This window comes from Triticum urartu, chromosome 3A, assembly GCF_056163025.1.
Source record: "Triticum urartu cultivar PI428250 chromosome 3A, HENAU_Tu73, whole genome shotgun sequence".
Taxonomy (NCBI): Eukaryota; Viridiplantae; Streptophyta; class Magnoliopsida; order Poales; family Poaceae; genus Triticum; species Triticum urartu.
The window spans coordinates 714,361,704-714,374,213 of NC_141875.1; the positions used below are offsets into that span (position 1 = coordinate 714,361,704).

Sequence of the window (12,510 nt, forward strand, 5' to 3'; positions counted from 1 at the left end):
ACCGTCACCTCGTCCTTAGCCAATCTTCGCTTAATCCGTAGTCCCTATTTCGAGTTGCAAATATTAGCAACAGAACCAATATCAAATACCCAGGTGCTACTGTGAGCATTAGTAAGGTACACATCAATAACATGTATATCACATATACCTTTGTTCACCTTGCCATCCTTCTTATCCGCCAAATACTTGGGGCAGTTCCGCTTCCAGTGACTAGTCTGCTTGCAGTAGAAGCACTCAGTTTCAGGCTTAGGTCCAGACTTGGGTTTCTTCTCTTGAGCAGTTGCTTGTTGTTCTTCTTGAAGTTCCCCTTCTTCTTCCCTTTGCCCTTTTTCTTGAAACTAGTGGTCTTGTTGACCATCAACACTTGATGCTCCTTCTTGATTTCTACCTCCGCAGCCTTTAGCATTGCGAAGAGCTCGGGAATTGTCTTATCCATCCCTTGCATATTATAGTTCATCACGAAGCTCTTGTAGCTTGGTGGAAGTGATTGGAGAATTCTGTCAATGACGCTATCATCCGGAAGATTAACTCCCAGTTGAATCAAGTGATTACAATACCCAGACATCTTGAGTATATGCTCACTGACAGAACTATTCTCCTCCATCTTGCAGCTATAGAATTTATTGGAGACTTCATATCTCTCAATCCGGGCATTCTTCTGGAATATTAACTTCAACTCCTGGAACATCTCATATGCCCCATGACGTTCAAAACGTCGTTGAAGTCCCGGTTCTAAGCCGTAAAGCATGGCACATTGAACTATCGAGTAGTCATCAGCTTTGCTCTGCCAAACGTTCTTAACGTCGTCAGTTGCATCAGCAGCAGGCCTGGCACCTAGCGGCGCTTCCAGGACGTAACTCTTCTGTGCAGCAATGAGGATAATCCTCAAGTTACGGACCCAGTCCGTGTAATTGTTGCCATCATCTTTCAACTTTGCTTTCTCAAGGAACGCATTAAAATTCAATGGAACAACAGCACGGGCCATCTATCTACAATCAAACATAAACAAGCAAGATACTATCAGGGACTAAGTTCATGATAAATTTAAGTTCAATTAATCATATTACTTAAGAACTCCCACTTAGATAGACATCCCTCTAATCTTCTAAGTGATCACGTGATCCATATCAACTAAACCATGTCCGATCATCACGTGAGATGGAGTAGTTTCAATGGTGTACATCACTATGTTGATCATATCTACTATATGATTCACGCTCGACCTTTCGGTCTCCGTGTTCCGAGGCCATATCTGTATATGCTTGGCTCGTCAAGTATAACCCGAGTGTTCCGCGTGTGCAACTGTTTTGCACCCGTTGTATTTGAACGTAGAGCCTATCACACCCGATCATCACATGGTGTCTCAGCACGAAGAACTTTCGCAACGGTGCATACTCAGGGAGAACACTTCTTGATAATTAGTGAGAGATCATCTTAAAATGCTACTGTCAATCAAAGCAAGATAAGATGCATAAAAGATAAACATCACATGCAATCAATATAAGTGATATGATATGGCCATCATCATCTTGTGCTTGTGATCTCCATCTTCGAAGCACCGTCATGATCACCATCGTCACCGGCGCGACACCTTGATCTCCATCGTAGCATCGTTGTCGTCTCGCCAATCTTATGCTTCTACGACTATCGCTACCGCTTAGTGATAAAGTAAAGCATTACAGGGCGATTGCATTGCATACAATAAAGCGACAACCATATGGCTCCTGCCAGTTGCCAATAACTCGGTTACATAACATGATCATCTCATACAATAAAATTTAGCATCATGTCTTCACCATATCACATCACAACATGCCCTACAAAAACAAGTTAGATGTCCTCTACTTTGTTGTTGCAAATTTTACGTGGCTGCTACGGGCTTAGCAAGAACCAATCTTACCTACGCATCAAAACCACAACGATAGTTTGTCAAGTTGGTGCTGTTTTAACCTTCGCAAGGACCGGGCGTAGCCACACTCGGTTCAACTAAAGTTGGAGAAACTGACACCCGCCAGCCACCTGTGTGCAAAGCACGGCGGTAGAACCAGTCTCGCGTAAGCGTACGCGTAATGTTGGTCTGGGCCGCTTCATCCAACAATACCGCCGAACCAAAGTATGACATGCTGGTAAGCAGTATGACTTATATCGCCCACAACTCACTTGTGTTCTACTCGTGCATATAACATCAAACCATAAAACCTAGGCTCGGATGCCACTGTTGGGGAACATAGTAATTACAAAAAATTTCCTACGCACACGCAAGATCATGGTGATGCATAGCAACGAGAGGGGAGAGTGTTGTCTACGTACCCTCGTAGACCGAAGCGGAAGCGTTGACGCAACGTAGAGGAAGTAGTCGTACGTCTTCCCGATCCGACCGATCCAAGCACCGTTACTCCAGCACCTCCGAGTTCTTGGCACACGTTCAGCTTGATGACGATCCCCGGGCTCCGATCCAGCAAAGCTTCGGGGATGAGTTCCGTTAGCACGACGGCGTGGTGACGATCTTGATGTTCAACCGTCGCAGGGCTTCGCCTAAGCACCGCTACAATATGACCGAGGTGTAATATCGTGGAGGGGGGCACCGCACACGGCTAAGGAACGATCACGAAGATCAACTTGTGTGTCCTAGGGTGCCCCCCTGCCCCCGTATATAAAGGAGCCAAGGGGAGGGGGTGGCCGGCCAAGGAGGGGCGCGCCAAGGGGGAGTCCTACTCCCACCGGGAGTAGGACTCCCTTCTTTCCTAGTTGGAGAAGGAGAAGGGGGAAAGAGGAGGAAGAGGGAAAGGAAAGGGGGGGCGCCTCCCCCCTTCCCTTGTCCTATTCGGACTAGGAAGGGGAGGGGCGTGCGGCTACCTCTTGCCTCCTTTCCTCTTCTCCCTTAAGGCCCATGTACGCCCAATAACCCCCCGGGGGTTCCGGTAACCTCCCGCTACTCCGGTAAAATCCTGATTTCACCCGGAACGATTCCGATATCCAAATATAGGCTTCCAATATATCGATCTTTATGTCACGACCATTTCGAGACTCCTCGTCATGTCCATGATCATATCCGGGACTCCGAACAAACTTCGGTACATCAAAATGCATAAACTCATAATGAAACTGTCATCGTAACGTTAAGCGTGCGGACCCTACGGTTCGAGAACAATGTAGACATGACCGAGACACGTCTCCGGTCAATAACCAATAGCGGGACCTTAAACAAAGGGACCTTAAAATCTTGTCCATAGTCAAGTTCCCATATGTCCACTATGTCACCATAATATGTGTCCATTCCCTTCTCGGTTGTTGCATCAAAGCGGACACCGCTGTTTTGGTTGGTGCTCTTTTGATCTTGGTCAATCGTGTAAAATGTATTCCCATTTATCTGTTGGGGAACGTAGTAATTTCAAAAAAATGCCTAAGCACACGCAAGATCATGGTGATGCATAGCAACGAGAGGGGAGAGTGTTGTCTATGTACCCTCATAGACCGAAGCGGAAGCGTTGACGCAATGTAGAGGAAGTAGTCGTACGTCTTCCCAATCTGACCGATCCAAGCATCGTTACTCCGGCACCTCCGAGTTCTTGTCACACGTTCAGCTCGATGACGATCCCCGGGCTCCGATCCAGCAAAGCTTCGGGGATGAGTTCCGTCAGCACGACGGTGTGGTGACGATCTTGATGTTCAACCGTCGCAGGGCTTCGCCTAAGCACCGCTACAATATGACCGAGGTGTAATATCGTGGAGGGGGGCACCGCACACGGCTAAGGAACGATCACGAAGATCAACTTGTGTGTCCTAGGGTGCCCCCCTGCCCCCGTATATAAAGGAGCCAAGGGGAGGGGGCGGCCGGCCAAGGAGGGGCGCGCCAAGGGGGGGTCCTACTCCCACCGGGAGTAGGACTCCCTTCTTTCCTAGTTGGAGAAGGAATAGGGGGGAAAGAGGAGGAAGAGGGAAAGGAAAGGGGGGGGCGCCGCCCACCTTCCCTTGTCCTATTCGGACTAGGAAGGGGAGGGGCGCGCGGCCACCTCTTGCCTCCTTTCCTCTTCTCCCTTAAGGCCCATGTATGCCCAATAACCCCCCGGGGGGTTCCGGTAACCTCCCGGTACTCCGGTAAAATCCCGATTTCACCCGGAACGATTCTGATATCCAAATATAGGCTTCCAATATATCGATCTTTATGTCTCGACCATTTCGAGACTCCTCGTCATGTCCATGATCATATCCGGGACTCCAAACAAACTTCGGTACATCAAAATGCATAAACTCATAATGAAACTGTCATCGTAACGTTAAGCGTGCGGACCCTACAGTTCGAGAACAATGTAGACATGACCGAGACACGTCTCCGGTCAATAACCAATAGCGGGACTTGGATGCCCATATTGACTCCTACATATTCTACGAAGATCTTTATCGGTCAGACCGCATAACAACATACGTTGTTCCCTTTGTCATTGGTATGTTACTTGCCCGAGATTCGATCGTCGGTATCTCAATACCTAGTTCAATCTCGTTACCGGCAAGTCTCTTTACTCGTTCCGTAATACATCATTTCACAACTAACTCATTAGTTGCAATGCTTGCAAGGCTTATGTGATGTGCATTACCGAGAGGGCCCAGAGATACCTCTCCGACAATCGGAGTGACAAATCCTAATCTCGAAATATGCCAACCCAACATGTACCTTTGGAGACACCTGTAGAGCTCCTTTATAATCACCCAGTTACGTTGTGACGTTTGGTAGCACACAAAGTGTTCCTCCGACAAACGGGAGTTGCATAATCTCATAGTCATAGGAACATGTATAAGTCATGAAGAAAGCAATAGCAACATACTAAACGATCGGGTGCTAAGCTAATGGAATGGGTCATGTCAATCAGATCATTCAACTAATGATGTGATCCCGTTAATCAAATAACAACTCTTTGTCCATGGTTAGGAAACATAACCATCTTTGATTAACGAGCTAGTCAAGTAGAGGCATACTAGTGACACTCTGTTTGTCTATGTATTCACACATGTATTATGTTTCCGGTTAATACAATTCTAGCATGAATAATAAACATTTATCATGATATAAGGAAAAAAATAATAACTTTATTATTGCCTCTAGGGCATATTTCCTTCATTATCTCGTATCCTTTGTAAATCAATACAATCATAGATGGTCCCCTGGACAACAAGTACAACTCATCACAAACAGTGTTGTCACCTCTGAGACGTGCTTCCAACCAACTGCTGAAAGTCCTAATGTGTTCACATGTAATCCAGTCGTCGCACTGCTCCGGATGTTTGGAGCGCAGACTGTTCTTGTGTTCATCGACATATGGGGTCACCAAGGTAGAGTTCTGTAGAACTGTGTAGTGTGCTTGAGACCAAGAATGCCCGTCCCTGCATATCATTGAGTCCGCTCCTAGCGTGCCTTTTCCAGTCAGTCTCCCCTCATACCGCGATTTAGGGAGACCTATCTTCTTAAGGCCAGGAATGAAGTCAACACAAAACCCGATGACATCCTCTGTTTGATGGCCCATGGAGATGCTTCCTTCTGGCCTAGCGCGGTTACGGACATATTTCTTTAGGACTCCCATGAACCTCTCAAAGGGGAACATACTGTGTAGAAATACGGGCCCCAGAATGACAATCTCGTCGACTAGATGAACTAGGACATGCGTCATGATATTGAAGAAGGATGGTGGGAACACCAGCTCGAAACTGACAAGACATTGCGCCACATCACTCCTTAGCCTTGGTACGATTTCTGGATCGATCACCTTCTGAGAGATTGCATTGAGGAATGCACATAACTTCACAATGGCTAATCGGACGTTTTCCGGTAGAAGCCCCCTCAATGCAACCGGAAGCAGTTGCGTCATAATCACGTGGCGGTCATGAGACTTTAGGTTCTGGAACTTTTTCTCTGGGATATTTATTATTCCCTTTATATTCGACGAGAAGCCAGTCGGGACCTTCATACTGAGCAGGCATTCAAAGAAGATTTCTTTCTCTTCTTTCGTAAGAGCGTAGCTGGCAGGACCTTCATACCGGGCATGCGTTCAGATCCTTGTATGCACCGCGGTATAGGATGCAGTCATTAGGGCATGCATGTATCTTCTCCACCTCCAATCCTAGAGGGCATACGACCTTCTTTGCTGCGTATGTACTGTCGGGCAATTCGTTATCCTTTGTAAGCTTCTTCTTCAATATTTTCAGTAGCTTCTCAAATCCATTGTCAGGCACAGCATTCTCTGCCTTCCACTGCAGCAATTCCAGTACGGTACCGAGCTTTGTGTTGCCATCTTCGCAATTGAGGTACAACCCTTTTTTGTGATCCTCTAACATGCGATCGAACTTCAGCTTCTCCTTTTGACTTTCGCATTGTGTCCTTGCATCGACAATGACCCGGCGGAGATCATCATCATCGGGCACATCATCTGGTTCCTCTTGATCTTCAGCAGCTTCACCCGTTGTAGCATCATTGGGCACATCGTCTGGTTCCTCTTGATCTTCACCAGCTCCCCCCGTTGCAGCATCACGGTATTCAGGGGGCACATAGTTGTCATCGTACTCTTCTTCTTCGTCGTCTTCCATCATAACCCCTATTTCTCTATGCCTCGTCCAAACATTATAGTGTGGCATGAAACCCTTGTAAAGCAGGTGGGTGTGAAGGATTTTCCGGTTAGAGTAAGACACCGTATTCCCACATTTAGTGCATGGACAATACATAAAACCATTCTGCCTGTTTGCCTCAGCCGCATCGAGAAACTCATGCACGCCCTTAATGTATTCGGAGGTGTGTCTGTCACCGTACATCCATTGCCGGTTCATCTGCGTGCATTATATATAATTAAGTGTTTGAATTAATAGAAGTTCATCATCACATTAAAACCAAAGTACATACATAGTTCTCATCTAACAACATATAGCTCTCCAGAGCATCTAACTAATTAAACCATACATTGAAACTATGTAAAACATATTAATGCGAAAACAAACGCGATCATAATCGCAACCAAGGTAACAATTGATCCAACGGCATAATGATACCAAGCCTCAGTATGAATGGCATATTTTCTAATCTTTCTAATCTTCAAGCGCATTGCATCCATCTTGATCTTGTGATCATCGACGACATCCGCAACATGCAACTCCAATATCATCTTCTCCTCCTCAACTTTTTTTATTTTTTCCTTCAAGAAATTGTTTTCTTCTTCAACTAAATTTAACCTCTCGACAATAGGGTCGGTTGGAATTTCCGGTTCACATACATCCTAGATAAATAAAATCTATGTCATGTTGGTCGGCATAATTTTCATAAACAATAAATGAACCAATAGTTATAAAGATAATATATATACCACATCCGAATCATAGACAGGACGAGGGCCGACGGGGGCAGATACCAAAACCATCGCACTATATAAGATGCAATAATAAAAGTAAGAAAATGATACAAGTATCTATCTAAACATAGAAGTAAGAATATTTTTCCTTTCAGAAAGAAGATAAGAACAAGAGTCTCACCACGGTGGTGTCGGTGATGAGATCGGCGCGGGTGATCGACGGCGGTGAAGACGGGGGTGGGGCGTGACGGACCGCTAAATCTAGACAAATCTCGAGGAAAATGGAGCTTTGAGGTCGAGCTTCGAGAGGAGAAAGCTTAACTGGTGTGGCTCGGGTATTTCATCGAACACCTCATGTGCATAGGAGGTGAGCTAGAGCACCAAACCCCCCCCCCCCCTCGCCGGCCAGAGAAAAACAGAGCACTGGAGTGCTCTGCTCGTGGGCGAGGGTATATATAGGCACCTCATTGGTCCCGGTTCGTGGCGTGAACCGGGACTAAAGTGGGGCCTTTGGTCCCGGTTCAGGCCACCAACCGGGACCAATGGTGGTGGGCCAGGAGCCAGGCCCATTGGTCCCGGTTCGTACCCCCAACCGGGACCAAAAGGTCCAGACGAACCGGGACCAATGGCCCACGTGGCCCGGCCGGCCCCTTGGGCTCACGAACCGGGTCCAATGCCCCCATTGGTCCCGGTTCTAGACTAAACCGGGACTAATGGGCTGACCCGGCCTGGACCGTTGCCCCCTTTTCTACTAGTGAGGGGCACCCACGTAAGAAGGGAACGAAAGATAGAAAGTGAGGGGAGACAAAGAGATATGAAGAGGCACGTAGGCAAGTCCTAGGTAAAAAAAAGGACACATGCTTCTGACGCTCGACCAACGGGTAGTGATTTAGAGTTTTCCTTCGAGAAAACCCTGGATAGCTACGAGCGCATTTTATATGGTGATATCTCCTCCAAGCGCATGTGTACGGGTAGAGTTGAAGCACTACAGGACATGAAGGGTGTGGTCATACATGTTGCCAAAGAGATACAGATGAGAAGGAAGAAGAGTATGTTCATTGAGGGGTGGAGTCGGTTGGAGAAGAGAAGGGCGATAATGGCGCATCGGCGGCCTCCGAGGAGTAGGTCCGCCATGCCAAATGAAAATCTTAGGATGGACCTGCCATGACATGCTGTCCCACACGGCAGCTCGCGAGCTCCTGGACCTACAGGGGCGCACAACATAGTTTTTCTTTCAGAGCCCTGTTTGAATAAATGTCATGCCGATGAGCTACGTCGTGTTTTAAATTTTGAATCTATTTTTTTAGTGGAGAGTGATGGTCGGGCCGGTGGCCTTGTTATGTTTTATCATAAGTCGAATAAAATTTATATGAACTGTGTTGTCTTATTTTATTGATGTTTTGTTTATGGATGAAGATGTTGTACAGTGGTGGTTCACTAGCTTTTATGGTCATCCGAACTGGAAAAATTGAAATTTATCTTAGGATGATATTCGCAACATGCATGGTAAGGGGGACCATCCTTGGGTGATTTTAATGAAATATTATATCCTTCAGAAAAAGAGAGCGGTAATGCGAGACCAAATGGAATGATGAGGGAATTCCATGAATGTTTCATGGACTTTGGACTAGAGGATTTAGGTTACATCACCGATCGTTTTACTTGGAGAAGAGGTGAAATTTGAGAGCGCCTTGATCAGGCAGTGTGCAATGTAGGATGGGCACACAAATTTCCTCGTGCGGTGGTGATTAACGAAGAACATGTTCATTCTAACCATCGCGCGTTGGTACTGGACATGGATTATCTGGATGATAACATTTTCAGACGACCTAAGCGGCGTGCAAAACAATTTGAAGCTAGGTGGCTAAAGGAAGAGACTGTCACTGAAATTGTTAAGGCATCCTGGGAAAAAACTAAGTTAGCAGGTATTGGTCCTTCACTTGCTGGTCGAACGAGAGTCGTGCACGCCGATTTGCATGGTTGGGATCGTGAAACTCGAAAGGGCCTGAAGCGGAATTAATAAATTTAAAAGAATTAGAGATTCTGAGGCGTGGGTGAATGAATACAGAATCCCGTTGCCGGCGGAAGGAGATAATTGTGGCAATTGAGAACCTTTTGGACCAAGAGGAAATTTTCTGGCTACAAAGAGGTCGTGCACACAGCTGGTTGATGCATGGGGATTGCAATACATTGTTCTTCCATAACGCAGCCGCGTCCTGGAAAAAGAGAAATAATATAAACAAGCTCTTAGATGACTCAGGGATCTGGAGAGAAGATAAGGAGCTGAAGGATCATATCACTGGTTATTTTTTAAAACTCTTCACATCAGAAGTTCGACATCTAAATCAAAAGGTTTTGTCCCTTGTTCGTAGGAGAGATTCTACTGAAATGAACAATGCTCATATTGACCCTTATAATGTTGAAGATGTTCGTAAGTTGTTGTTCGATGTCGGGGACCTAAAAGCTCCAGGGCCACATGGACTCCATGCTATCTTCTATAACATATTTTGGCTCATGGTAGGGGAGGACCTAGTTGAGGAGGTTCTTCAAGCAATCAATACATGCACTATCCCAATTGGATGGAATGACACTGCGATCGTGACGATTCCAAATTTTAATACACCGGAAAAGGTAAGCCAATTTAGGCCGATCAGCTTATGTAATGTGGTATATAAAATAATTGCAAAATTGGTGGCTTTTCGTTTGAAGGTTTTCGTGACAGATATTAATAGCCCAACTCAAAGTGCCTTCGTGGCCGGCAGACTGAAAACGAATAATATTTTAGTAGCTTATGAGTGTTTTCATACAATAAAGAATAAAAGAGAAGGTAGAGAGGGCTTATGCGCTATAAAACTTGATATGCACAAATCTTATGACAGAGTTGAGTGGCCTTTCTTGAAGGAAAAATTATGTTGAGACTGGGTTTCCGTCAAGATCGGGTAAATTTTATTATGCAATGCATCTCAACGGTCGAATACAGAGTAAAGATTAATGCGGAGGAATGTGAGAGCTTCAAGCCTACAAGGGGTTTGAGATAGGGAGACCGTTATCACCATACCTTTTCTTGTTGTGCACTGAGGGTTTGAACGCCCTACTTACACATACGGAGGAAAGTGAGAGTCTGTAGAGACGCTCCACCTATCACAAATCTTCTTTTTGCGGATGATTCATTCATTCTTATGAAAGCAAACCAACACTGTGTGGAAGCTCTGAAAGCAGCGCTAGATCTATATTGTGACGCTTCGGGACAATTCGTAAGTGTTGAAAATTCCAGCATTTTCTTTAGCCCTATCACGAAGGTGGAAATAAGAGAATAGTTGTGTACAATGCTGAATATAATGACGGAGGCTCTCAGTGATAAATATTTGTGTTTGGCAGCAAATGTGGGAATAGATAAATCAGATTGTTTCTGTTTCTGATTGAACGTATTGCTAATAAAATTAGTTGCTGGAAGGAAAAATTACTATCTGTCGGGGGAAAGGAGTTCCTGCTCAGGAAAGGATCTTCTTTTACCTGGCAAATCATTATGGCAGGCACAAATTCCGTGAAACGCGGTTATATTTGGCGAGTGGGAAATGTACAAAATATCAATATTTGGAAAGATGCCTGGAACCCAAATTGTGCCACTAGGAAAGTTGTAACGCCTAAGAGGAGACAAATGCTAACTAAGATAGGTGACCTCATTGATCCCGCTTCCAATAACTGTGATGAAGATCTGATTAGACAAACTATATGGCCCATTGATGTACAACGGATTCTTTCAATTCCACTCCCGCAATATGATATGCCAGATTTTATTGCCTGGATTTATATGAAAAATGGTATGTTCTTCATTCGGTCAGCTTACTCTGTCGAGTGGGATCACCGGTATGGCAGCAAATTAAGACACTGTAATGGGAACGGGCGAACCACAGTTAACCCTATTTGGATTAAGATATGGAAGTTAGCTTGTCCGGCAAAAGTTATAAAATTTATATGGCGTACACTACATGGAACACTCCCATGCCGGGTTACACTCGCTAATAAACATATGAAGGTCTCGCCCATTTTCCCTTCTTGCTTTGAGGGTTTAGAAGATACAAAGCATATGCTCTTCCGGTGCAATAAAGCCAAGGAGGTTTGGAAAAGGCTGGGGTTGGATGACATTATTGAGAAAGCTTGTGAGGTCGACCACGCTGAAGAGGCGGTGTTGGAGTACCTACTACTTCTTCTAGACCAAGAATTGTGGTTAATGGGTTACAATAATGTGCGTGTGAGATGATTGTTGTCTCAGCATGGTATCTATAGTGGGAAAGACGCAAATTGGTGCACAAGGAGAAAATGCAAAATGCAATTCAGATTTCAATGGGGGTTTTAGCCCTTACCACAAACTTCGTAAATTCTTTATCCCCAAAGGCTTCTATGAAAAAGGGGGGTGGTCGTATCCACCCAAAGGCTTTGTGAAACTTAACGTTGATGCTTCTTTTGACCACGACCCGCTTAGGGGCATGATGAGGGTAGTCCTGAGAGACGACAAAGCCAGGTTCATTGCAGGAGGGAATGGGTAGATTGGCTATTGCGCAGATGTGTTAGATGGCGGAAGCCTTAACTCTCAAATTTGGTCTATCACTTGCGCAAAGGATGGGATGTAATCGCTTTATTATTAACTCGGATAACCTGGAGGTTATTGAAACTATGCAGGATTGAGGACAGTCGGCGGGCGCGGCGGCCGTAATTTTCGAGATTGTTTTCATTACGCCTGTGATTTCGTTACTACCCGATTTGAACATTATAATAAAGAAGCAAATAAAGTAGCTCATGAGCTCGCTAGATTAGCTAGATTTTTTTTGACTTCTATTTGATTGAGGAACCCTTAAATGAAATTGTAATAATCCTCACAAACGATGTACTTTTTATCTGAAATGAATAGAGTGTCGGTTATTTAAAAAAAACTGGCTTCTAGAACTGTGAGTCTTGTTTGCTCATTTGGCATTAGCCTCCGCTCTCTATATACCAATTCTAACACCTCCCATCGACCCAGAATGCCACACCCGTATCGTGCCTTGACTAACATGAAAATAAAGTCTTCCATTACCAATTGCTGCTAGGCTGACGTCCGTGTGAACTCCCTGGTCAGCCTGCCACCAGTGCACCCGTGTTCATGTTGTAAAAGGCAGCCCATGTAAGCTCTTTCGGTCGGGCT

At 45.3% G+C, this 12,510-nt stretch overlaps 1 pseudogene; it reads right to left on the reverse strand.

The window, feature by feature from the left end:
• LOC125546251 (polyubiquitin-like) overlaps window positions 1-12,510 on the reverse strand; it is a 242,986-nt pseudogene that overhangs the window by 157,420 nt on the left and 73,056 nt on the right.